The following is a 27,074-nucleotide window of genomic DNA, read 5'->3' on the forward strand; positions in this document are numbered from 1 at the left end:
TTTTCTGCTTTCTCCATTAGACTTAGAAACTCCAAGCTCTAGAGATATTTACTGAGAAGTACTCACGATATGTGAATTTCATTTGAAGGATGTCACCTCTATGCTCCCATCTTGGTCTTTACAGAACTGGGGCTGTTCTGACTTTGAGACTATGTATCATGCAGTATCTGTTCTAGAAATGTCAGGCTTTTCCTAAGCCCTGAGTTTTAAGGAAGTGTGCGGACCCTGTGGCCACTGTAATTTATGTTGAGGTGTCTTTCTTTTTCTTTCTGGCTTACTTCACTTAGAATGACGATCTCCATGTCCATCCATGTTGCTGCAGATGGCATTATTTTATTCCTTTTTATGGCTGAGTAGTATTCCATTGTTTGTGTGTGTGTGTGTGTGTGTGTGCGCGCGCGCCCGCACATGCGCACATACTCACACTTCTTTATCCAGTCATCTGTCAATGGACATTCAGGTTGTTTCTGTGTCTTGGCTATTGTAAATAGTGCTGATATGAACATTGGGGTGCATGTGTCTTTTTGAATTGGAAGCTATGAGGCTTCTCATACATTTTCTTCTATTTTTCTCACTTACTTCCTAGTAGATTTGCAATATATTTATGGAAAATAATGGCTTTAACTTGCCTGAAACTTACAAGATTGACACAATCTGAAAATCCACCGTACCCGTCTTTGGCCTTGAACCCATTCAATTCGGAAATCTCTTAATTTGATACCTAAATCCAGGGGAGAGAAATGGAAACAGGCCTGTCAAAGTAGAGGCCTTAAGCCTTGACCATTTACTTCCTCATTGTTTTTGTATGATCAACTTTTAAATATTCCTTAAATGCTGGTAGAAATACCCTCTTTTTTTAAAGTAGATTCTTTGCAGGGCAAAAGTTTTTCTATAAAGGGCTGTCATTGTTGGCTAAAATCATGGGAGAGTAACTTTGTTTTTAAAAACTTGGCAAGACTGAAAAGAAGCAAGATTAATGCCTCTATTTTTAAAAGGCAAAAGGAAGTTCATAATGTCCTAATCTGGAACTTCACCTGAAAAAAAAAATGATCACCAAATCATTTCTAGAATAATCTGTAGTGAATACAGTGTTGGGAACTTACATTGCTTGACAGAACAAGTCCTGTCAAATTGATTCATTTCCTTCCATGAAAAAGTAACAAGATTTTAGTAGATTGAGGGGAAATGATAAATGTAATCTATATTTTATTTAGCAAGATGCTTGAACCTATTCCATCCAACATCTTGGTCGATAAATTCAGAAAATTTGGGGATTGGCATTAGATGTCCGGGGCAATTGAGCTCCTATCCTGGGGTCTGGATTTAGTAGCATGTTGCTTTTTGAAGGGCTCTGCAACAGGGAGAAGTTACCTGATCTGCTTTAAGAGGAAGAAATGACGGTGACTTACTCCAAAAGGGTCCTTTGAGTCCTGAAAAATGTTTCTGATATATTTGTCATTCATGATTTTGATTATTTAGGTATGCTGGGAAGATTAGTCATGAAGATATATTTTTTACCAAATAAAACAGATGCTGGTTGCTCAACGTCATTGATATACCCTGCTAGCACATCCTTCTGAAAATTCCCCAAGAACTTCCCGACAGAATTGGTTCTCAGGCTTCTCTGTCACCAAAGAGGAGGGGGGAAAATAAGAGGAAACAATAACTCTGAAAGCAAGTGAGATGTCTGGAAATAAATCTGTCAGACTCTGTAATTCCAACAGAGAAAGATACTTCTGGAAAGTCTATTCCAGCCTAGGAAAGGGTCTGTGGCTAGAAATGGTGATGATATTCTGCTGATGATTATTCCTTGGATTTACATATCCCCTCTGCTGCAGGGAGCCCAAGTACCTTCGTAACTATTAATCTTCACAGGACCCCGCCTGAGGAAGTCTTGGTGGGTGCTTTTGTTCCTCACATTTCAGTAACTAACTTTCTGGCTGGAGTTAGGTAGATCAGAGACCTGTATATGGAGAAAGTTTGTCCTTGATAATATATCTTAATCTCTGCCTCATTTCCAGTGCTAACAGATTTAACCCAGAGCCTAATAATACCTGAAAAGATTAGCTCAGATTTGTTGAGGGCCCTCTAGTTTTATGCACCACTTTCACCAGTATTTGATTTCACACTGCAGCCCAGCAGTGCAGACAGGTCAGTAGGATGGGGATAATATTCATCATTTCTACCGAGTATGAGTATTAACACCTGCCAGGTGCCAGGCATTGTGCTAGATACATTATATTTACCACTTCATTTTAATCTTCCAACAACCCTGTGGGGTGTGTGCTGTGATCTCCATTTTACAGGGAGAGAACACACTCTGAGGGTTAAGTGACTCACTGGAGACCATCCAGCCCTGTGTGGCAGAGCTGGGACTTGGACCCAAGTCCTCTGTAATCTTTCCACTCTCTAAGTTATAAGAAAAGATCTTGAGTCTTCCAGGTAGTTAAGGAGTTCTTTCTTATATTTATTTACTTTTCTGTATGTTTTCAAATCCATTTATTGACTTGTACATTATACATCACTACAAGGTACATCCACCTCCAGCTCGCCAACCCTCTTCACACCTTGACCATAAGGCATGTCTGTCCTGAGCTCCCAGCATGGTTTCTCTGATGTCCTGCCCTGAGCAGATTAGGTGAGAGGTTCTATATTCTAGGTAGTAGCAAAGGACTTTCTGTACCGTCATCATTTGCCTTGAGACAGAGAAGTATTAGGTAACTCAATAATGTTTTTAAACATACACCGACGATGAAAAGTGATTGTCTATCTACTGTGTATTATTGTTATGCCATTTTAGCCCAGCCCACCGGCTCAGCAGTCGAGATTGTTTCTTTTGATAAGTAATAATAGAGTAAGTATTTTTTAACAGAAATAAAACCAGATCTCAGAAAAACATTCAGTAGAAATCTTAACGTGTGTTCATTGTCTTTGTTGAGCATACCTCTGTGCCCAGAACTGTTTTTATCTTGGAATCATGATTAGCAAATCAGTGTCACCACTATCGTCACCATCATCATCATCAGTGCTATCACTGTCCTCTCTACCACGGGCACATCACTGAGCACAGTTAGCACTGTGGGCACTTAAGGAGATGTGTAAAGTGTAAGCTCCATATGGTGCCTTTCCTTGGGGGAAGCAGGTGGAGTAACCCGGAACAACAATACAAGTCTATTCATCAATGCATGTGCCTCTTCTCATCATCACAGTTATTGAGATGTGAAACACATGGATCTTACTGACGCTATTTAGGTGCCTGTGTAGTTATAAACTAATCCAGGAAACCTACCCAGGAAGCTGAATGTGAGAAACTAGGTGAGCTCAACTTCAACACTGGGCCAGGGGGCAGGGTCCATGTGAAGAGGTGATCCTGAGCTAGACTCAGGGATGGGGAAAGGACTTCCTACGCATCCTTTCCCAGATCCCTCCAAAGTTGAAAGGTGCCATATTGAAAGATCTAGAGCCCTTCTATGTTTTTGGCATAATTCCCATTGCCCTCCATCACCTTTCTCTACTGTTTTGGGCTTCAGCTGGACAACAACTGATAACAGTTGGATAGTGTGGAATCTGGGACATAGGCATCTCAAGCCCACAGCCAGGAACCTCTGCTCCATCTTATTTTTCTGTGCTTTAGTTCAGGAAGGGCTCCATAAATATTCATGGAGATGATAAGAATGACATTGAGACTCTCAACACCACTTTATGCGGGTTCTGAAACCACAGAAGTCATTTAATTGACCAACAGAGCTATCTACCTAATTGACAACTCAAAACAGCAAGTCCTTGGACCTATAACATTGGGAAGTTTAAAATTAGAACTTCTACAATACATTTAAAGCTTGTGGAAAGTTCTGGATTTCCAGCATTTCGATTTTGACATGCCTGAAGAGACATGTCTATGACTGGACCTCCTGAACCAGACCCTTCTGCCAGCTCTGTGCACTGATCTGTGACAAGGTCTCCAGAAGGTAACTTCATAATACTGAATTCTCTCCTTACTAGTTGCAGGGTCCTTTTAACACACACAGTACTGGACGAGTTTCTCAAGGCACCGGAATGCAGCTGAACATTGAAGACCAGTGCTATTTTATTTTACTTATTGATTTTACTGGATTTTACTAGGGTCTTCTGACAGGATGCTGTATTTCTGATTTTCCATATAACCCAGTGGTCAACATGCCCATCAAAGCATGTCCTCCTGGTAGTGTCCCCCCATTGTGCAGGTTGGGGATTATGCGTTCACACCTTAAGTAATGATTACTTAATGGTCTCACTTTTGCATGACATCCCATTTCCCCTTCCACCTCGCTGCCCTACCCCAAACTAAAAGGTGTATGAACCCAGGAGAGGACAGCCTGGGGTGGGAGGTGGGAGCAAAAGGCCAGGTGAGAGTCTGTGTTCTGCTTCTTGGCAGGGCCAGCCCTTCCCTGTGATCCCCCAGTTGTGTCACCCTCTGGCCTCACTACCTTGCGGTCTACTTTTGAGAAAGTTTCCAGGGACATCCTAGCTTCACCTTTCTGTAAGGATAAATAAACGGTGTGAGGCTCCTGTGACTTTATTAAACATTTCCTCTAAACGGCATGCTTTGGTTCTGTGCCTACGTGCATCAAAAAAGCTTTCTGAGAGCAGCCGAACCCCAGAGCCCTGTCCCGCGGGTTGCTCCTATAAACAGCCCTGGGAACAGGCAGGAGGCACCTGCGCTGCTGACCGCTGAACCTTCTCTCTGCCTCCCGGGTCTTCCCAGCTCTCTGGGTCCCGGGGTTAGAAAGATGCTGGGACGTCTCCCGGGCCCCTGGCAAAATGAGGAGCAGCAGCGGAAGAAAGCACAGGAGCCAGATGAATGCGGTCCCTCCGCACAAGGCCGTGGTCCCTCCGCACAAGGCTGAGGGCTGAGGGGCCAGACGTCTGGCCGAGGTGAGGGGTGGGGGTGTGTGTGGCCTGCAGCAGCAATGGAAACGCGGGAGGGAAACTGGAACAGGAAAGGCAGAAAAGAAAGAAAGAAGGCCTGTTTGACCAAGCCCCCAGCACCTAAATCTCCAAGCCCACTGGAGCAGGAAATTGAGCGGCTGGACAGAGCAGCCTTGCTCTGCCCTTCCCCCACCCTTGGCAGGGAAGGTTTTCTAGGCCTTTCAGACTATTTTTTTTTTTTTTTAAAAAGAAATCTCCAACCTATAGAGAAAGAGGAAGTGTATTTTTAAAACAGAGCGAAGACTCAATGGCCACGGATCTGAAAGAGAATGAAAGGGGAAGAAAAGCTTGTTGAAAAAGGGAAAGGAAAAGGGCACCCAGAAGTGTGTGTGTGTGTCCACGACAGTCTAGGAGACAGCCTACAAGGGAAAAGAAAACAAAGGAAAGTGTGGCAGAGGAAGACAGAGAAATAAGTGGGAGAAGGCGGGAGTGGTGGGGGAGGAGGCTGGTGGCGCAGGAGAGAGGCGGGCGGGGAGGATGGATGCCGGAATGCGGCCGAGCTGGGAGGGAGGGAGGAGGGAGGCCGCACAAGTGTGAGAGAGAGACAATGATGTCAGCATTTCCTTCTGGATTGGTCACATGGTCCTTGCCAGGTAAACAGACTGGAAATAGACTCCATAAAGGCCGAGTCGGCTGGGGGAGGGCGGGAGGCGCTGCCACTTCACCCTTTCCTCTCTGCGGCATCCCAAACAAGGCGTTTTTTTTTTTTTTCATGTTTGTGACAAGGTGGTCTCCGAGTGGAATTGCATTTTTATGAGCCCAGGAATATGACTCAGGGAGGGAAAGCGATTTGCTTTTATAATTAGCTCAAACAGTTAAGAGACATTTGGATTTTAAAAAAGAATGAAGGTGGGGATGAATGTAAATTTCAGCTCCGATGCTGGGTCGGGGTGGGGGGCGGGTGGGGGGGGCGTGGATTGCTTATCCTCCATTGTCTCCTTCGGAAGAGGGTCAGATGGGTCTAGATTAAGGCTGGATTGGAAGGCTGCGGTTTAGAATGAAAGGATCAGATGCTGTGATTATCAAGATTAGGAAAAAGAAAATGCTAACAGACTCAAGGTGAATATACTAAAGGAGTTTGATCCAGCTCAGTATGTGACCATCATGCCACTGGAGGAATTGAGACCCCACGAAAGAGATTAGATGGAAAAATAGAAAAAGAAAAAGACAAGTTACTGTGACTTTCAAGCAGAATTGTTTTTTGTTTTTGTTTTTGTTTTTTAATGATGAAAAATGGTTCCCAACCAAAACATGGCAGGGCAGTTTAGAATGGTAAAGGCATGTCTGGAAGCTTTATCTGAAAAGTAAAGAGGATGGAAGGGTAATTTTTCCACCTGGAAAGCTCTGGAATCTAAAATGGTGAAGGATGAGGGAAACATGTGTCTCATTCTTCAAATTCCTGGAAATAGGACCTTTGCATCTATGATGGAGTAGCTTATTTAGGTCATTCTTTGAATAATTTTGAATTGAAAGGAACTACCTTATTTTGGTCATAATTTTCTATATCCTTCTGGAAATTCAGCCAAAGCCTGCAGAAGGAAGTGGGACCGACCGTTGCAGTGTTCCAGGAGTGAGGGGGTTCCTGGGATGCAGTTTTAATTCTACAATAGTCTAGGACAAAATGAGACCAGTTGTTGATGGTTGTGGGAAGCCTAGTCTAGTGGACACAGATCTAAAACAATAATGCATCCCCACCCTGCTCTGCCAACAAACAAAGCTCTTTCACCCTTTTTCTTCTCTTTTCTTCCTCTCTCCCCCATCCTTCCTTTCCCTCCACTTTCCTTGATCCTTTTAGAGCAGGGACCACTGCAAGACTCCTTTGAGTGTATGTGACTGTGTACCTGGACTTAGGAGCAGCAGAATACAGCTAAGTATTAGCTGTGTTGGCTTTAGTTGTTCCTGGAAAAAGGAAGAGAAAAAAAATGCATTTCTGCTTCTTCCTTCTCCCTGCCTTCAACTTCCCCCATTCGTTGGGGGGAGGAGGGGTCCATCAGAGCCACAAGTGTCCTTTCAGCCCTTAGGTTGAAAGATAGATATTTGATACCCCTCTCTGTTAACGAAATACGTCACTCTGACAAGACTCCCAGCCCAGAGTTATTTTTGCAGCATTATGTAATTGCATTGCCTGGTCAGGAGTACTTCCTTAACAAGGCTTTCAGCAACCCCTCCATGGGGGCCTGGCCAGTCCCGCCCAGTTACACATACTCACATTTGTGCAGTTTCAGCCCGAGTCAACCCAGCTAAACATACCGAAGAGATATCAGCCCTTGCTGCTGACCTGAATAGTGCATCCCCTTGCTGCTGACCCTGTCAAGGAGCTCTTCAGTGTCTGGTGGCCAGAGGTGGGGAAAGACCCTCCCATGGCAAACTTCAGTACCCACAAAGCAGGCATTCTTGTTCTCAGGGGGCTGCAGGCCTGCTGGTGCACAGACTCTCCCCAAGTGCCCCTCAGGAAGGACTGCAAAACTGAGCTCCGGGGCCCAGCCCTAGAGTGACCAGGAGACCCTCTGAAGGCCTGCTATTTGGGCATCACTGCCCTTCTTCCTAGTTTTCTGGATTTCCTCATATTTGTTCATGAGTAATTGGTCATCTGATCATCCCTTCCTGTTAGCCTACTGACTCACAGAAGTTAGAAACTTGTCTGCGCTTCAGACACAGTAAGAAAATTTACAAAGGAAGACAAAAAAGGCCAGGTATGAACGTCCCCTGGTATGGCCGAGGCAGGCCTGCAAATCCAGCAGTACACTGGGCAGCTGCTTTGGAGGTGGTATTATGTTGCCGTTGCCGTCATCTTGGGGGCTTGTTCATGCTGTTGTGATTCGTTGAAATTTCTGTCTTTGGGGCTTTAGAGAACATCTTCTTCTATGACTTTCAGTAGCCTCTCTCTTGGACTCAAATCCAGCCCTGAATCCACATCAAAATCAGAGAACCCATCCCAGAGTATTTTTCTGTCCCTTCTGTCAGCCTGTGACGCTGCATCTCTCTCTCTTATTTTCCCTTGGGCCCTTGGTTCTCCTGACCTTAACAAGAGGCCGACGGGATAACAGAAATAATTTTAAAGCCAGAAGGAGCTGGATTCGCATTCAAGCTGAGCCTTGAAAAGCTGTGCAGTCTTAAATCTCTGAGTCTGATATTCCTCATCCATAAAGTGGAACTAGTAATACCTGTTTTCCAAGGCCACTGGGAGGACGGAATACAATAACCTATAAAGTGCCTTCCAACACACAGTAGGTGCTCAACACATGGTGGGCCTTCAGGGAGAGAGGAGGAGGGAGGAAGAGGAAGAGGAAAGGGCCAGTTTACCAGGCTCCTAAGAGCTAATCTCCATGCCCTTTACTGTACCATCGGATCTCCCGTTGGCATACCCCTTATGAGGCTGATGAATTGAGTCTCACCATCCTTTGCTGGGGGGTAGGGGTCAGGGAGGAAAGGAAAGAAATGCTCTTGGTCCCAGGCTCCCAGCACAGGGTCCCTGGGATAGAGATCCCTGTGACTGTTCCTTCTGGGAAATCTTCCCAGCCTGAAAATCTGCCCCCCTCCCCCACCCCACACCAGTCCCCTTTAAAAGGACAGCCAAGGTCTCCCTGGAGACCCCTCCAATGCTGGGCACTAAGTTCAATGTATTAGCTCTGGTTTTGCCTGTGCTAAGTTGCAGGGGCCACCAACTACCTAGAGCAAAAGGAAAAGGAACAAGTGTGGTTTCTCCCAAAGTGTCCATCTGTATGATGTAGTTGGAACCGGCAGGTCAGGGATGCCAAGGGCAAACTGAGGTATAAACAACCACAGGCAAAATAATGAGGAGACAGGGAAAGAAGATTCCCTGAGGGTGGGGGTGAGGTGGGAAGACCCAGCACCCAGGGGCACTTCTTCCTGAAGTGCACAGACCCAAGGGCCAGTGACATTGGCTGCACCTGGAGTGGGAGCAGGGCAGGATGGAGGAGAGCCTGTGGCAGGCGCACCGCTGTTCCAGTTGGCAGGAAGCCCTTCCCCAAAGACTGTAAGTTTAACCTTTAGCATTCAAGTGTCGGGGCTTAAGTGTCGTTATGAGCAATTCTTCCTGCTGCAGCGTTCCCAGACTGTGGGAAGAGGGGTCGGCACAAATCCACCGCTTTCCTTTTTCTTTGCAGACAAAACGAGAGGGAGGGAGACTGTAGAACCAAACACGCAGACATGGGCACCCTTCAAGCCGGCCCGTTGCTAACCCCAAACATCCAGTCCCACCTTCTTGGCAGGCCAGTTTCTCCAGGTCTTACTGTCCAGAAAGGGCCCTAGGGGGTCCCCACTCCCAGCTGGGGGTGGGTGGGTGGGGAAGGATATGGGATGTGGAACCACTGTCTGGCACCCTAGCTTTGGCTGGGAGAGTGGCTGCCTGGGAACCCCACCCCGTGCTGTTCAGCAATTGGATTCAGGGCCCCTAGTTGCCCCCGCCTTGTGCCCCCACCTCGGTGCCCCACTGGATGGAGTTGAGGCATCTGTGTCCTGAAAGAAGCTGGGAAGCCTGGTGAGAGTGATGCAGAAGGGATGAAACCACGAGCAGCCCAGGATGGGGAATGGAATGTAAGCGGGGACAGGCGCTGGGCCTGGGCATCTCAGGCCATGGGCAAGAGGTGTGCCCATCACCCTACCCTCTCCTTCCCTTGCGGCTGCTGGGGCCAGGCCCCAGGCCTGGCGGTTGTCTTGGAGGCGCCCCGCAGGGTCGCAACGGGATGCTCCAGTTGTTCTGTGGGGAGCCATTTCCTTGCCAAGCCAGGGGCCATGCCTTGCGAGCACCTGTGAGGGTTGCCCAGATCCCAGGGCAGTGGTTCTGTGCCAGCTTATGCTCCCCAGCTGGCCTCTCCAGGGGTCCCGGCGCCTGGGATTCCTGTCGGGAGCCCGGAGCCAGCAGGAGAATAAAGCTTTCCCGAAAAGAGGCTGGGTGTGCCAGACATTAGGGATGTGCGCCCTGGCTCAGTGAACTGTGGTCAGTGTCTCGGGAAACTGTCGGGATCCTCTAGGTTGTGGTTCTTGGGGAGGAGGGAACAGACCCTGGTCTCTACAATACGGAGCCCTGAGGGAAATAGAGCAGACTCGAAAAGAGTGCACTCTATGCTTGGGCCAGAGGAAAGTGGCGTCGAAAGTCCCTGCTGCGCCACTCAGCCCTGGAATTAAGCAGGGAGGTGGCTGTGCCCACAGGGGACCGCTGCCCTGCCCGCTGCCCTGGCACAGGCTGGGCCCGCAGGACATCCGCGGGGAGCTCCGGTAGCCGGAGCCCCAACCAGTGCACCCCAGGCCTGTCATACACAGGAATCTTCAGAGCCTGTGAAGCCGCACCCTGTCCTCCGCCCACCCGCCTTAACCAAGCGCTGGCCCCAAATTTCGTGTCCTCCGCATACAGGAAGATTGGGTTTGAATCTTTCTGTATTTCTAAGACTAGGAAACAAACGAATTGGAATATTTCTGCTTTGGAAAAATATCTGTTCGATGTCGTTTGGTGCTTAAATTGTCCTTGGAATTTTTTTCAGCTTCATTTGAAAAAGAAAAAGAAAGTTGATGCGCTCCCCAAACCTTGTTTCTCTTTAAACCGTCCCCTTAGACGTGCAGTCGGTTACCGCAGATGTTTTCTGGGGCAGAGAGAGCGAAATGAAATGGGAGGGAGGATGAGGACTGAAAATCTCTCATTTTAAATCTCATTACTGCCTTTGAGGAGAAGCACAAAAAAATCAGGAAAAGATGGTTCATCCCCTACTGATTTCCTTCACTTCAAAGATTTCCCTCGCCCCTTAAATCAGAAATATTATGGCGCTAGGTATTTCTCTAGAAAAAAATGCACATGTTTCTTCAGGATGTGTACACGGTATGGGTCCCTTTTTACATTTCTCAGCAAAAAAAAAAAAAAAAAAAAAAAAGGTAAGGGGGGTGGAATCCAGCACTCAATTCCCTGGCTATTAAACAAGCCATGCCTGCAAGAAATGCAGGCACCGGGGGATTGCTCAGCCACGCATCCCTCCATTAGCGCATGCCTGCGTGTCTGCGTGTCAACAACGCACGTGCTACCCTGGGCACCAACTCCCCACGCTGGCCCTAGCCAGCTCTGGGCAAAAGAGTGCCAGGTCTCAGCTACCCCCTCGCCACCCTGCACCCCAGCCTGCTGCCCAAGCTCTTCAAGGATCCCTTTTTCTGCCTTGGGCTGGCAAGTCGGAAGCCTCGATCCTTCCCCCACCAAGTTATGCCCTTGGAATTCCCTAAAGCGAACACAGCCAGACCAAGGGTCTCTTGTCCTCGAGTTGTTCACTTTGTTGCATTAAGATGAGGTTAGTTCTCTCTCTGCTTTACCCGCCCCAGGCTTTAGATGTAGTACAAACTTGTGGTACTAGGTCACCAAAAGGGGAGCCAGCACTTGCCCGCGACGCGGGCGGTGTGGAACCTGGGAGAGTCACCAGCTCCGAGGTGCCTCCTGCCCCAAGGTTGGATTTCAGATTTCCATTGCAAAGAAGCGGAGAAACTGGGAATCTGATTCAAACCCTGGGACTAATTGCTCTGCATTTTCTCAATGTGCCATGTATTCGAAATGAAGGGCAGGCTTTATCATTTGGAACTCTTTCAAGGACCCCGGCGCTCCAAGTTTGGGGCTAATTCTTTAAAGGTTTTACTTCTGAGAAATAGGGAAAAAAGAATGAAAGAATGAAACATACCCACAACCATGTACTGGGGATGGCACTCAAGAGTAGGTTGTGGTCTCTTTTGAATCGGGAGTTCAAAAGGAAAAAAAAAAAAAAAAGGCTGTTCCCTCCCCCTTGCCCCAGGGATGAAACCTCTCTAGATTCTAGCGGCCAATTTGGTTTGATTTCCGCGGTTTGGAGGCTCTGGCAGGGTTAGGGGCGGTGGGGCTCGGAAGATAGACCTCAGCTGCCTTCTGGAGCAGCTGGTCCGCTCTTGGCCCTGGAAGCAGAAGCTGAAATCGGGGTGATTCGCCCTCACTCTGGCAGCTGGAGGGAGCATCTAGGGAGCGCATCACTGAGCCTCCCCCGGCATGCCCTAGTGTATGGACTTTCTCACTGCTTCCTCTCCCTATCTATTCTCAGCACCCCCCCCCACCTGCCTCCTATCCCCTAGAGATCGAGTTCCCCTTTCTCTCTGTCATTTCGAGCCAGTTCTTTTCCCACTAGAAACTCCTTTTTCTTGAGTAACTTTCCAAAAGAGCGGTCGTTGTCCTGAAGTCCAACCTTGTGGAGGTGGATTTGGGAAGCCCTTTCTCAATGAAAGCTCCTGTTCTGCGCACTCTCTGGTCTCCAGGACATCACCTGGGCACTGAGACCCACAAGTTGGCACGCCAGTGCAACGGCAAAAGGAAAAGGGACTTCAGTCGCTTTGCTCTTTTCCAGTAAAATGCCTCAGAAACAAATCTGAATCTAGTTTTTGGTTATCTTTCAGGTGTGAAAAATATTTTCACAGAAGTATTCATCAGGCTGCCTGAGTTAGGGGAAAGAAAGCTTTTGACCGAGAATGTGGGCACAAAGCGAGAAGCTGCATGCAGTGGACACCACTGTGTACATCTGCTCAGGACTGGGAGGAGCACGACTGGAGTCTGAGGGGCTGGTGCTGACATCCAAAGTCCCCCATCCTGCCACGGGCACCCCTGATTTCTGCAGACTGGGAGCACTTTTCACCCAGACCTAGCTGCTCACCTTCTTGTGCGTTAAGAGCAAACTTTCTGATCTGGTGGTTGAGGCTCAGGGCACAGTGGTTTAATGGTAGGACAGAGCTGCGGATGAAGCAATTCTGGACGCTCAGAAACACCTTACCCTGCACCCCTAGGAGAAAGGGGGAACTGTTCCATTTGTCTGGGGGTCAGGAGGTGGGTTGGAGGGAAGGGGGAGGGAACGGATGGATGGAGCGCCAAGTGCCGCGCCAGGCTGCCTCTCTCTCCAGTTTGTCCCTCTCTACCTCGTCTTCTGCCATTTCCAGAGGCAGGAGAAAGGTGATCTCGGACTTGACCCCTAAATCACAGCTGCTGGTCGCTGCACCTCGCTCTGGGATGAGCACAGCCCCTTCCCCGAGCTCGGGCAGCTTAACCCTTTCATCCCCGCACGCTCAGGGGCCGGCGGCAGCGGCTCCTCTGACCTCGGCACTTCGAGCAGCCCGCCTCCTCGGCGCGGCACCTCGGATATCACGAGGAGCCCAGGAAAGGGCAAGACTGAGGGGCGCTGCGAGCCTGGGGCACGGGCCGGCCGGCCAGGAACGCTGCCAGGGAGCCCGAGAAAGAGCCGGAGTTAGCGGAACGAAGAGGGATGTTTGGATCATGTTAACTACCCAGACAGATGCACTTCGGCATGTCTGCATTTATGGAATCCATATGTTGTCGTGGCAAATGAAAGGACAGTAACACGTACATACAATAGCCTTAGAATAACAATACACATTCAAAAAGGGGCCGCACATTCTTCACCCTGCAACCCTTCTCTTAGATCTAGCTCTTGAGTTGTACGGAGAGGCGTCCTTTCAACCTTCTCTGCCTCTACACGGGGTTTTCTTTTTTCTTCCTCCTACCTTTTTTGTTTTTGCGTCCCCAATCCCCCAGCAGACGAGAACCCAGGGCCCAGCAGCTAGGCTCTTTGGAAGCGAGATCTCCTAAGATCTCCATCCCCTCCCTTCCCACTTAAGACTGGCCCATCGCATCTTTTAGCCCTTGGACCAAATAATAGCTGCTCACATTGCAACCCCAAATTCTAAAAATGGCAGGGGAGCAGAGTCTTACTCAAATTTGCCATCCACATCTTAATCATTAAACCACCGTTTCTATGTTATGGTTGCAAAAAAGTAGCTTCAAACAGATCTGGAAACAGAAACCCCCAGCCCGAGAGCACAGCTCTGTACAGCACCTGTATTTATGTACACCTTGTATATTTGTGTGCACATATATATATTCACACGCACACAGATGCAAAGACATCTAAAGTCATTCAAATGGATATTTATGTACCCATTCTGCATATATCTTTGTGTTTATATATACATCCATTCATTTGAGCGAAAGGCAGAGAAATATACACATCAATGCAATATTTAGCCTACATTCCACTTTCCCTCCTTACTGTAAATGTCTTAAAAACAGATTGGTCTAAAATGATCTGTCCTCTTGCCAGCTAAATGAAGGATTTAGATTCCAAATTTCTTAGTTCCTTTTTTCATTTTGTACATAAAATAATCCATATAGATACTGGATTATTGTCTAAGCAGTATTCAATCATACAAGCTTGGTACCTCTCCTCCTTATAACGAATTCACTCAGTAAAATTAGCATAAGTATTTACCAGATTAAGCTGACATTTTCCTATATTGCAACACGAAATACATTTATATCCAGAATTTCCCCCAAATAGCCTCTACCAGGGGAGAGACTGCCTTCCTTCATGCCATTTTATATAAGAAACAAGCTACAAGTTCGCTTCTAGTAGTATTTACATTTTTAAAAGAAAATAAATACATAGCATTTAAGTGAAATTTCAACATCTACAAGGAGAAATTGAATTCTGGTACATTTTTGAAAAATAAACCAACAGATTTGTGAAGATTCGTGAAGACAGAGAAATAGGAAGCACATATACTCCTGAGGGTCTGAACAATTTTCCTTACCTGATGTATAATGGAAAAATTCAGAATTTACCAGTCTTCCTTCAGTCAGCTACATTTTACACTGACCTGCACTTTGGACTGAAAGGGAAAAAAAAAAGATTAACTGTTGCCAATGAAAAATTTAAAATAATAATCAGAAACCGGACAAACTGAAGGTAAAAATATACAATGGCTACAATAAAGATAAATATTTATTTAATCAAAGTAGAAGTTGTGTTTGGACTGTAGGAATGTTTCATCCTTCCCTTAAAAAAAAATCAAGAAAGAAAAAAGCCCGAGTCTTTGCAGACTCCTGGAGAGCTCCCATTGTCCAGGGCTATCGAGAGCCCAGAATGGCATTAACCTCACAAAAGACACATTGTGCAGGGGACAAAAAAAAGCCCCTTCTTCTACAATAACTTTTAGCTTTTTTATTTTTAGAAAATGACAAAGGTTTTGCAAGCACTGACTGGTGAAACCTGTAGCAAGCTAGGCTGGACTAGGCTTTATTGATCTACTGTCCCGCATGGAAGGCAGCCAGGAAAAGTTTGAATGGCAATCCAGATTTGGCTCCTAGAGAGGAAACCCCTGATTTTTCTAAATGTATTTTTTTCTAAATAAAACAGCATTATTCCCAGAGTGAATTCAGAAGGATTAGATGAGGTAACCCTGCAAAATCCTAAACCGGTTTTCTCCTCCTAGTCTTGCCTAAGAAGCTGCATGCTTTTAAGAGCATTGGAAAATCTCTCAAGATGAAGAATTCCCTTCTAATCAAACAGATTTCCCGATTAATTCCCCAATTCCTTCAAAATAAATAATCCAGTGAGGCTGGGACAAAAAATTTTTTTCTCAGAAAGATAAGTTTTAGAGCGCGTTCTCTCTCTACCTGATGTTACAGGGTTCACTAATAATGCCTTCAAAAATATGAATATTGTTTTTACATTTGTTTGCAGATGACTTAAAGTGCAAATTGCATTTTACTTTATTCCAGGCATTGTAATTTCAATGGCACTAGTTCATATTTAGAACTAAAATAAATACATACTTGTCATTAAAAAAAATCTATTGCAGTAACAGTGATGCTAAGGCTACGATTTGAAGGGGGGAAGGAAAAAAGGAGAGAGAGAGAGAGAGAGAGATGGAGACTCTTGTTCTTCCTGTGTTTGTTTGCTTGCTTTTTGGAGGTACCGTTCACCCGCCTAAGTGATGGCTTTGATGTACTGGGAATCGGTACAGTAGCAGGGTCCCTAGTTGCTGTCTTTGATTCTAGGGATCTCCTTTGGGCTCTGGTGGGATGTACCGCTCCTAGTCTTTATCTGAAATCCATCCTCTCATTTCAAGCCCTTTGGCTTCGAGACTGCTCCAAACTCTTGGAGGTAGCTATAAGACTTTTTTTTTTTTTTTTTTTTTTTTGGCATTAGGGAAGAGGTATGTAATCCCCGCCCCCCCTTCTACACTCTAGACATTTCCTCGCTATTTAAATATATTGGCTTTCTTTCTTATGAATTTAGTCTGAAATTATTTTTCACTGCCTTTATTACATCGCTGCTTTTGATGGCAAAATAGCTTCCTGTGTTTTGAAAACATCTGCTTTCCAGGTTTTACACGAGAAAATTGATTTTATTTTTCTTTGAAGTCCAGAAAGGTAGAAAGTTGGACTTGTTTTCAAGTGCAACTTTTCCTTTTCTTGTCTTTCTTTAAGTTACCCCCTTTCAGTTCTGATTCACTTCCCGCCTTTTATTTCTTCTAATCATCACCCCCTTCTTCCCCTCTCCTCCTAAAGAACTAGAGAAGATTGCGTCTTATTTCAGAAGTCAAAATTAACATATTATATCTTTTTTTTGTCTACTCTATGGTACGTGTTAAAGTTTTCTCCATATTTTCTCCATTTGTCCTCTGATTGGGGAGAGGCAGTTTTCCTCCTTTAAAAAAAAAAGTCCAATTTGCAATTTAAAGTGACCTCTATTCTAAGTCTCGGCTGCTTCTCTGCTCTTTCACTTAAATCTTAGCTTTAAGCTGTCCCACTCCATTATTCCCCCCCTCCAAACTCTCTCTTCTTTGAAGATGCTCTCTTTCTATTTAATTTAAACATTGCTGCCTTCGCCAAAAAAAAAAAAAAAAAAAAAAAAAAAAAAAAGAAAGAAAGAAAGAAAGAAAGAAAAAGGAAAGAAAAAATAAAGAAAGAAGACAGGAAAAAAAAAGAAAGGAAACAAACAAAAAAAATCTTAGCCAGGTTCCTATTGTTGCTTCTCTGCATTTCACTTCTCGGTGTGTGTGTGTGTGTGTGTGTGCGCGCGCGCGCGCGCGTGTGTCGTGTGTGTGTGTGTGTGTGTGTGTGTGTGTGTATGTGTTTTTAATACATGCATAAACTTTTGGTGCCTCTCTCCCTCTTCCTGGGCTCTTCTCCCATCCTCTTTTCCTGCTCTCCTCGCCCTGCTCATCACTTTCCCCTGGTTTTTTTTTTCCCCCCTCCCTTCCTCCCCTCTGCCTCCCTCCACCTCCCCCTTTTCTTTTTTGCTGAATCTTATTGATCCAGAAGGTGGCTAATTAGCCCTTCCCGTCGTGCCTGGGTAATGAAGCACATGCGCACTGAATTAATCACAGCCATTTTTTGCAGGAAACTAATTAGCAGAATAAAGATCCAAAGACTTTTTTTTCTTTTCACTCATCAGCTCCCACTTCCAGCGCGTCCCCTCCGACCGCTGCAGCCGCCGCCGCCGCCGCCTCCTCCTCCTCCTCCTCCCGGCCGCAGCCGCCGCCGCCACCGCCTGCTTTGCATCCCAATTACAGCCTAGAGCCGCTGCCGCCGCCGCCGCCGCTTCTCCTCCGTGGCCCCTGCCCGCTCCGGGGGCTGTAAACTCCCCGCCAACCATGCTGCTCGGCGGCAGCGGCGGCGGCGGCTCCGGCTCCCCGGCTGCGGCCGCCTCCCGCCCCGGGCTCCGCCGAGCGCGCTCCAGCTCCGCCGCCGCCGCCGCCGCCGCCGCCAGCAGCGCGTCCTCCGCCGCCGCCGACCCCCGCCAGCCGCCGCTGCTGTCTTGATGGGCTCCGCGGCCCGAGCGCCTCTTTTCGGGATTAAAAGCGCCGCCAGCTCCCGCCGCCGCCGCCGCCGCCAGCAGCGCCGCTGCAGCCGCCGCCGCCGGAGAAGCAACCGCGTAAGTGGCAACTTTTCCCTCTTTTTTTTTTTTTTTTTTTCCCCGCCGCCGCCGCCGCCGCCTGCTCCTCCTCCTCCTCCCGCCGCCACCGCCCGGACGCGGGGCTCCTCGGGGCGCCCGGGCTGCTTTGCATGGGGCTTGTCCTGCCCCCTCCCGGCTCCCGCGCCCGGCCGCCGCCGCCCGCGCTCCCCGCGCCCGCGCCCTGCTCGCTCGCTGCGTCCCGCTCGCCTTCCCCCTGCGCCAAACTTTCTCTTTCTCTTCTTCTTCCTCCTCCTCCCGCCGCCGCCGCCGCCGCCGCCGCCGCCGAGCCCGTGCCGCCCCCTCCTCCCTGGCCCCCGCGCCGCCGCCGCCGGCCGCCAGCGACCCTCGGGAGGGTGCAGGCGCCCGGGGCGAGGCCCGCGCGGCGAGTTTGGAGGCGCCGCCGGGCAGGGCCGGCCGGGGCGCGGGCCAAGGGCGGGAGGGCGGCCGGGGTCCGGGCGCCGAGACAAAGGCGGCGGCCGGCGAGGGGGGGTTCGCGGTGCCAAGCGCCCCCGCCGCCCCTGGCCCCCAACTTTGCCCCACCCTGGGAGGCGCCGGGGCCCCGGGCTGAGCCACCGCGCCGGGCGCGCACCCGGCCCGGAGCCGTCACCGCGGCCGCAGCGGCCGCCGTTGGCCGGCCTACCGGCCGGCCGGGTGCCGGGCGCCAGCCGCGCCAGGGCTCCACTTGCTGGGGACGCAACCGCCGGGCCGGAGCCCCGGGGTCCAAGAGCCGGCGAGGGGACGAGGCGGCTGCCCGACCCCTCTACCTGCGCGCTCCCCGCCCTGCCCTACCGGCAGCGCCGCTAGCGCCCAGAGGGGGCTCTGCCCTGGACACTAGGGGCTCCCTGGGGCTCGGGGCTGCGCCGCCGGGCAGGACTAGACCTAGCCTGGCCGGCCTCTCCTTGGCCAGCTGAGTTGAGAGACATAAGAGAATGTCTTGCCCCCACCTCCCTTCTTTTTTTCTTTTTTCTTTTTTCTTTTCTTTTCTTTTCTTTTCTTTTCTTTCTTTTTTTTTTTCGCTCACGCGAATCCGGGTTTGTTTACGTTGCGTTCCCCACTTTCGTCCCCTCGTCCGGTTCCACTCCTCTTTTCCATGTATTTTTCTCCATTAGTTGCAAAAACCACGCTTCTGAATTTTACATTATGCATTTTCATGTACATCTTTTTGCATATCGGAGAGTAGAGCTAAGTGTATTTTATGTCGGTTATTTAAATTGTGTATGGACTCAGCACTCCGTAGGCTTCGTGTGGAGCCATTACATTTAAAAAAATACATTTTACTTTGAAAATTAATCTGTTGCTCAGACTCTGACTTTTGCAAATTGTTGTGCAATTCCTTCGACTGTGGCAAATTCTTTGATTACAAGTGCTTGCAAAAATCACCCACTCTTAACTTTTCTCCCTTGTCGCTTTGAAGTACGGTAAATATGACAATTTTTATTGGACTCAATTATTGAAACTTGATCTTAGGACTATATGGAAGAAGGAGGCTGATTGCCTTTTTCTGGCCTCCAGTTCTAGTGACTTTTAAAAGAGGGTTTGTTAAGTACCTTTGAAGAATATGACATACGGTGATCGCTTGGCTGTATTGCAAATTACAGGACGTAAATTCACTTTGGAATTAAAAAAAAAGACGAGTCATTTCAGTGGGGACACTTGAGGATTTATTGTGTTTTTTTAAAAATTACTTTTTTCTCCCTACTTTGGGAGAATGACTAGTTCCGGATCAACTTGTTTGGAGGTCTTTGGAAAGAAGCTTGGGAAATGGGACAGGGGAGAAGATTGATCACAATCTGCATAATCGATAGGGCAGCGCGCTGCAATCTTGTACCTACATTTACTGTAAATTTCTACAATATCTGCAGCGTGGGTGCTCCAGTGCCTTGCTTGGCTTCTTAGAGTGGATTTAGAGGCAGTATAAGCAGAATTGACTGCCTAGTTCTCCGGAACAATACAGGGGAAGTCCACTCCGTAGTGGCTCATATTAAAACTCCTTCATTTTCTTGTACTTTTTTTTTTTTTGACGAATTTGTTTACGTGTGGGAGTTTCAGATACTGAACCCCTCAAGTGTAGGTATCCTATAGGTTGAAAGGAGTGGAAAGTACTGGAGGGGGGTTTAGGGGATAGGAATTCACTTACTGAATTAACATTTTGGGACCCCTCTGCTCATCTTATAATGTGAAATATATTTAACTAGTGCAAGTAATTTAGAGATAGGAATGCAAGAGAGAGTAATACACCAGAGGCTGAAACAGTGTCAAAAGTAAGGATTGCTGTGTGTGTGCATGAAAGAGAGAGAGAGATAATACAGACACTTATCTTATAGTCAGGCTTGAAAGCTTGGTGGTAGGTGAATCCATATTTGGAGATGATTTTGAAAGAGTCTAGCAAATGGTGCATGAACAGGATTTCGTAAAAAGTGTACACGGAGTCAGTTTTGAAAGGATTGTGGTTTGGGGAGATGAGGTGTGGGCAGGAAAACCCACTCTAGGCCAGCAGCCTTCCTCTGTCTGTCTCCTCCCTTCCCCCTCCCTGAGTTCTAGTTTTTAATTACTTAATGCTGAAACACACAGGCCTTATATAAATATTTGCAAATGCTCTTTCCTATTGATTTCTCTGAATAAACTGCACTGCTCAGGCCCAGAGAGGAGGCAATTCAGATCTGCGGACTTTTTAAACATACAGAGTCTTTGGAGGAGGGTCGGTCTGTGTGCACGTGTGTTCACGGGTAGAGTTGTAGACGTGAAGATTTTGGGGGGCTGCAAGGAGAGCTCAGGCTCCCTGGGCCAGAGCTGGCCCCATGGCCTGGTAGGTCTGACAGATGTGGGTGTGTGTGTACGTGCATGTGTGTGTGTATATGTGTGTACATGTTCGTGTACGTGCATACGTGTACAGACTGGGTGTCTACCCTGGGGGAATCTGAATGCATATGCACTTACACTCCCCCCTCACCCCCCATTAAATATGGAGCAGTTTTCCAGGGCACGGTGACTGCCTTCTCCTCAGGGTCACATTGAGTTCGAATCTGACCCAAGGTGCAGGAATCCTGCAATAGGGAAATAAAAGAATATACAGAATGGGGTCAGGTCAGCTACTCAGAGGCCAAAACCCCTACAGCTGCTTTGATTTTATTTTTTTGTGTATATTTTAGGCTCCTCCTGCCATGTTACAAATTGGGCCTCCCCCTCTCAGGTGTTTGCTCTGTAGCTTAAAGGCACCAGAGCCTTGCCTGCATAGATGTCTGCTCCCAGGAAGAACAGAAAACCCACAATACCAAATCCAAAACAAAACAAGGGAGGAGGGGGGGAAAAATCCCTATTGAGTTCAGGCAAATAAGGTTGGGTCTCCAGATCCGATTACAAAGCAGCTTTGAATATGCAAGACAGCACACAAGACCAGTTATTCCAGTTACAACAAACTATTAAAAAAGAGAGAGAGGGAAAAGAAAAGGCATGTTTAGGTCGTAATTTGTTAGTACAAGGAAAAGAATCCCACATAAAGCTGCCCCTTCCCTCCCTCCCTTTGCTGGTTTCACATAGAATTCACTCACCCTTTTCTGATTTGTCTACTGTATAGGTTCTTTTATTAAAATCTTTGGGTTTAGGAAGATCGCTGCAAGCAACACATTTTCTGTATTTTTTTTCCTTTATCTTAGAGGAGAGTTGGCAGGGGTTCTGTGGTTTGCAGTTACACAATATGTTATCATGTTTTTAATCACTAAATCATTGCAGTGGTTATAGATTTACAGTCCTGGGGTATTACAGAGAGGAGCAACGGCAGCTATATATATGCTTTAAAATTACACCAATGTAAACTGAGTACAGCAGCTGTGAATATAGTCGGCAGACTTCAGCCTCCCCTACCCCCAAGCATCTTAGTTCTTTTTCCCTCTGTGATTTTTTCCAAATTATTCAGCTTGCATAAAATAAGCTCTTCCCCCTCTCCTGTATTCCTTATCTCTTCACCATCCCCCCCCCCCAAATTTTATTTCATTTTGGACCTCTAACTGCAGATAAGGTAGAATTCAAACTCTTGAAATATGACTTGGGATCAGGCAGTATAATCATAATAATAATTTCAAAAGTGGATTTCCTAAGAAATCCTCTTGGTTTTCATACCGACCCCCTGTATTGGGATGGAGGGCGGATTGCAAATCAGGAGGTGGGGGTGGGCGGAGGGGAGGGAAGGCAGGCTGGTGGTGTTTGCCTGCCTGGAACCTCCAGTGTCCTGTCACCGCGAGCCCACTTTCAGCTTCTGTTTTTCATATTATTATGTAACAGAATCCTTGGCAGCATTAAAAATTCAGCATTACAAGCTGATTGTAATGCTGCCTCATTAGACAGCACTGTCTGGCCTTGTATTAAGTGAAACACAGAGCATGGCTTTTAGATTATAAACACCAATAAATATTAAGGATCAGCAGAGGGGGGAAAATAGTCAGCTGGGGTTTTGGCCCCTTCTGGTTTTATAGCCCCTCCCATCTTCTTCCCTTCATCCTCCTATTCCCCCAACCCCCAACGGTAACTGTCATCTGTTTTCTTGGGATGCTGATGTGTCGACCCTGGTGACATTTTAGGAGGGCTTTTTATAGAGTTATCTTGTGTTCACAAAAGGTTTGGAAGTTTGTTTTGTTTTGATCTGTAATAAACAGGCCCTTCACTTTGCTGATGTCATTTCCGTTCATATTTGAGTTGTTTATTGTGCTTCTTCGCAGGGCCCTGTCATCCCTACCCCCACCTCGCTTTTCAGCCAGAGCCTGTGGCTGCCTGGGGAAGTGGGGATGCGTTCCTAAGCTGCCAGGTCTGGGTTCAAAGGCTGAGGGTTGCGTGTCACTGCTTCGTCCTAGGGTTCGCCCACTGGGGAAGATGTTTCCAGCTTCAAATCTGGTTAAACACTCCGACATCCACTTGCCCTGGTATTTTCATGGCACGCAGTGATTCATCTCAGCTTCCTTTCTCTGAAGCATCCCCCTACACACACGCACATACACACCTTGTCTGTGTCTTTAGTACATCCTTATCATCCACGTCTCCATGCAGTGCCCCCCCCCCCAAAACACCCAATCTCGTAATGATGTCTTTGATACAGTCGCAAATCTGAAGCTGGCTTTAGGGACTTCGTGCTGTGAAAAAAAGAAAATGTTTCCAGGCGTTGCCCCACAGCCTCCCCTACCACCTTCTATCCCTATTCAGTTTTTTTATTTTTTTCTTCTTCTCCTTCTGTTTCTCTGCCCCTGTTTTTTCGTAGGCATAAAGGCCATCCTGGTGTTACTAAAAATGACCGTAATGTCTAGTGTTTCTAATTTCCATGTGATCTCGGATTGGAATCCTCCCTCCTCCAAAAAAAAAAAAAAAAGTAGGATGGGGAGAAGAAGGAGGAGAAAACTACGTGTGGGCCCCCAAGGCTTTCCTCTAATAGGATGACAGGCTTTAGGTTAAAAAAAATATTATTGTTGTGTTCTTTTAGGTTTAGAAATAATAGGGAGAGAGGGAAAAGCAGTCATTAGGAAGTTCACTGAGCTGCTTTCCAACTAAGACGGGTGAAAAATGAACCTGCATTGACACTTGGCTCCATGTGAAAGCCCCAGTAACCTCTCCCCCCTTCCGTGGCCCTGGCCTTTTGTTCCTGGAGAACGGAGCTAAGGTGCTTTTTCTCCCAGACCAAAGGCAGCAGGCAAGGAGTCCCCTTGTGAGCGCATCGCCTTTAGATGGCCTTCTCATGGTTATTGTCAATGCAGACTCCCCCAAACAATTGCTCCAGGGAGACACAAAAGCAAAAACATTTGTCCTATTTTTTTAACTTCTTTGTTTTAGGTTTTTTTTTTTCCCCATCCATTTTTGAAATTTCACAGTTTCTATTTGTCTGCAGAGAGACAAACGGAACAGCATGAAGCAAGCGCGTTTTACCGTAGGCCTCACTGGCGACTGGAACGGCCTCAATAGAAATCTAAATTCTCAAAACACTGGCTGACTTGGAGGAGATGTGAAATTTCACCTTGGGGCTCTTAAGTGAGATTAGCACAGATTTTGAACAAAAATGCACTAAAAGGGAAAGATAAGACAATGGGCGTCTGGAATCATTTAGGGGAAGTGTGAAAAGGGTCATCTTTTGTTTATCTCTTAGGAGCCTGCCCCAAGAAGTGGTCGGTTGGGAGGAGGAGAACTGCAAACACAAATGCAATTCTTCATTAAAAAACAAAAAATCTGATCCTGGTTATTGTGCTTCTGGTGTATCGTTTAGGTGGTTGTTTTAATGCACATGTGGGGGAACTATTGGTGCATACTGTGGAATTGATGCTGCGTTGAGAATTTTTAAAAAACTACGATTTGTACAAAGAGGCCATATTCCCTCCCCCTTTTCTTCCCTCTCCTGCCTCCTTTTTCCTTTCTTCTCCCTCCAACCTGCCTCCCCTCCAAGAATTCAGTGGTTTGCATCAGGCTGAGTGGAGAGGGATGTGTCAGACCGTGGGGATGGCCCACGGACAGAACGGGAGACCACCTCTTTTTCCTGGCCCCAGACAAAGCACCTCTCTCCTGTGATGTGTGGGCCCTGATTGCGACGCTGTCCTTAAGCATCTACCTGCCTTTTCATTATAGTTCTCAATTTCAAGGTTTAAAGACACAAATGTAAGAATCCCCCTGGGTATAAAAGTCTTGCATGGCAAATTCTCTTTGCCCTTTCAGAAATAATATTTTTGTTTAAAAAAAAGAAAGAGAGCAAGCTCTTGATCTAATGTTTGAAATCTATTTTAAGGCAAGTTCTTTATTTTAGCTTTCTGAAAACTTGGGTTCTATAACTTAAAATGTATTGAGGAAAGCTCTCCCCAATCACAATTGAAAAAAAAAAAACAGTTACTTATTTGTGTCTCTTAGGTGTGTCATTGACAGATTTAGGGTCTGAGCAGGGGAGGGTGGGTAGGTAAACTAGATGACGTTCCACCCACAATTTGGGGGTAAAATTTAATCTATGGAATTAGCATTGTCGCGAGAGATGGAGGCCTTGAGGTTTGTGACAGGGAAATGTGAATCAGAACATCTGTTAGGCCTTGGCACACCACCTCTGATGGTTATGAAGGTGAGTGTGGGCTGTTCTGAGGAAAACCCTACCTAGGAGGGCCTGGCCACCCAGCATGTACCAGGCCCCTAAATGTAACTGCCTGGAAAGAATGGGGTGAATTCAGGGCACGGAGTGCAATTCAGCTCCAAATGTTTCCTTGTTTATTTCAGGGGCTTCTGTTTTGTGCCCTCTTCTGGCTTTTTCTTTGTTAAAGCCTCAAGGTTATTTAAGCACTAGTTTTAAAATCAATGTTTATGCATAATTTAATAAAAATGGAAGGGTCTGGAAGAGTACACAAATCCACCTAAACCCAGTTGTGCTGTGAAGACAGAGCCCAGGTTTAGCTAGAAGTCAGGATGCTGATATTTGCTGTATCCTCGTTCAGAGATCATATTTACCTCTGCTGAAGTGAAAGGAGCGGCACTGGAGAGTGAGTGTGTATGCTGGGGAAGAGACAAGGCAGTTTGGCTCGGAAGGGATCTTTGTAATTTACCAGCCAGCTAAGTAAGCGTTAGGGGGCTGGCCTCTGGCTTGGAGAGTGGCTAAGGGGAGGAGAAGGGAAGGGGTTAGCATTCCCTGATTTATTTTTAAATATTTATCCTTTTGGCTGTTGCCAGTTACGCTTTCCAGATGAGATGAGACAAGTTATGGAGAACTGGAAGGGAAGAACTGCCTTTTCTGAGAGTGGGTTTATTTGTCAACAGCGTTCAGGACGGAGCGAGCAGTGTGCCGGTCTATCAGTGGGTAGGGGCCGTGGGGGCCACGTCAGGCAGCTGCTTTGGGAAGAGCCAGGGCCTTTCAGAGGCAGAGGACAGAATTTGCAACATGTATGTCAGAGAAACTGTTGATTCCATATGAAAGTGCAGAAGTTGCAAAATCACTCTGAAGAGATACTGTTTTGGTTAGTGATGAAAACAAGTCTTGGTAGAAGTAACACCCTAGCTTTTTTGTGATCCTTTATATTCCCAGTGGTACAGAGGCCATAGCCAACCTGCCTGTGCAGTACCTGTTAAATTTGTGCCTGTAACAAAGGCAGACTTGACCAGGCCTCCCCGAGTGTGGAGCTGGTGCCGGATTAAGATAAGGGAGGGGTCTCAGGGTCACTCCTATTCCTACTCGGCAGGCCTCTAGGTGCAGGGGGCAGATGGCAGTGTCTGCAGTTTCAGGACAGTTTCAGGAAAGATCCCCTCAGGGCCTTCTGTCCAGCGCCTCCACATCCTTCCGGGGCGCTTTATAGCTGATTCTTGGGGCTTTCTAGCTTCTATTTTATTGGAGATATTTATCCATTGGCCCACTAGTCTCATGATGTCACTGGATGAGGAGGGTTTCTCCTGTTAATAAAAGTTAAGACACAGCAGCAAAATTAGATTTTCTGGGAGTATAAACATTTTTGTATTGTGTTTCATTTGTTTGATGGGCCGTGGGTTGCTTCCAGGTAAGATGTGGGGGTCTGGAGTCTTCATTCTCCTGAAGACGTTTCCAGAGACATCTCTGAGTCGTGTGTGCCACGTTACTTGAGTTATTGCGAGCATCATCATCTTCATGTATTATTCATAGTCACTTTTTCAATTAAATTATTAATTGGTTTTCTTTAAGGTGTTCTTGACTCATGTGGCTAATATAAATACTGGTGTGTTTTGAAAACACCACCTGTTCTTGTGCCTGAAGTCAGGCAGTCTGCAGCCGGCTCTGCAGTGGCCACACTCTGGTTTACAGAATCATCCTCCACTTTCCTTTTTCGATCTCCAGTGTCCCCCCCCCCCCACCCCCTCACTCTCTCATGTGTGACAGAATTTGGCTTGTGCTCTCCTTTGTCCCTAATCGGACATGATTTCCTAGAGGCAGTCTTTTCTCCCTGGGCCCTAGATGGAGGGAAAAAAAAAACTTTTTTTTTTTTGGAGTCTCTCTTTTGGACTAAAACATAGACAGGCGTTGTCTGTCCCCAACACGTAAGATAGTTACGTTAATTTGAATGGGAATTACATTGTGCAAAACACCTTCTAGTTTTCATCACCCTTTTCCGCCCGCATCAGTGTGTGCTTAAAACTAATACAATTCCATACATACAGCTCTTCGCCTCGTGAGCTTATTATATTTCTAACGCTTGCATGGTTCATTATTGTGCAGTCAGAAAGGACTCTCAAGGCTGTGGGGCCAGCCTGGGTGGGTGGCTGGCTTTCAGAAAGGGTAAAAGCAGGTGCCTCTCTCTGCTAATAGAATGGGGAGTAAATTCAGACTGAGCATGGGATTCTGGCAGGGAGGACAGGGCACTTCCGGTGAGATTTCTC

The 27,074-nt window shown here is 47.1% G+C and overlaps 1 protein-coding gene across 1 annotated transcript in view; it reads left to right on the top strand.

Annotated features, from left to right (window-relative positions):
• ZFHX3 (zinc finger homeobox 3) overlaps positions 1 to 27,074 on the top strand; it is a 300,481-nt gene that overhangs the window by 45,860 nt on the left and 227,547 nt on the right.

This window comes from Camelus ferus, chromosome 9 (genome assembly GCF_009834535.1).
Source record: "Camelus ferus isolate YT-003-E chromosome 9, BCGSAC_Cfer_1.0, whole genome shotgun sequence".
Lineage (NCBI taxonomy): Eukaryota > Metazoa > Chordata > Mammalia > Artiodactyla > Camelidae > Camelus > Camelus ferus.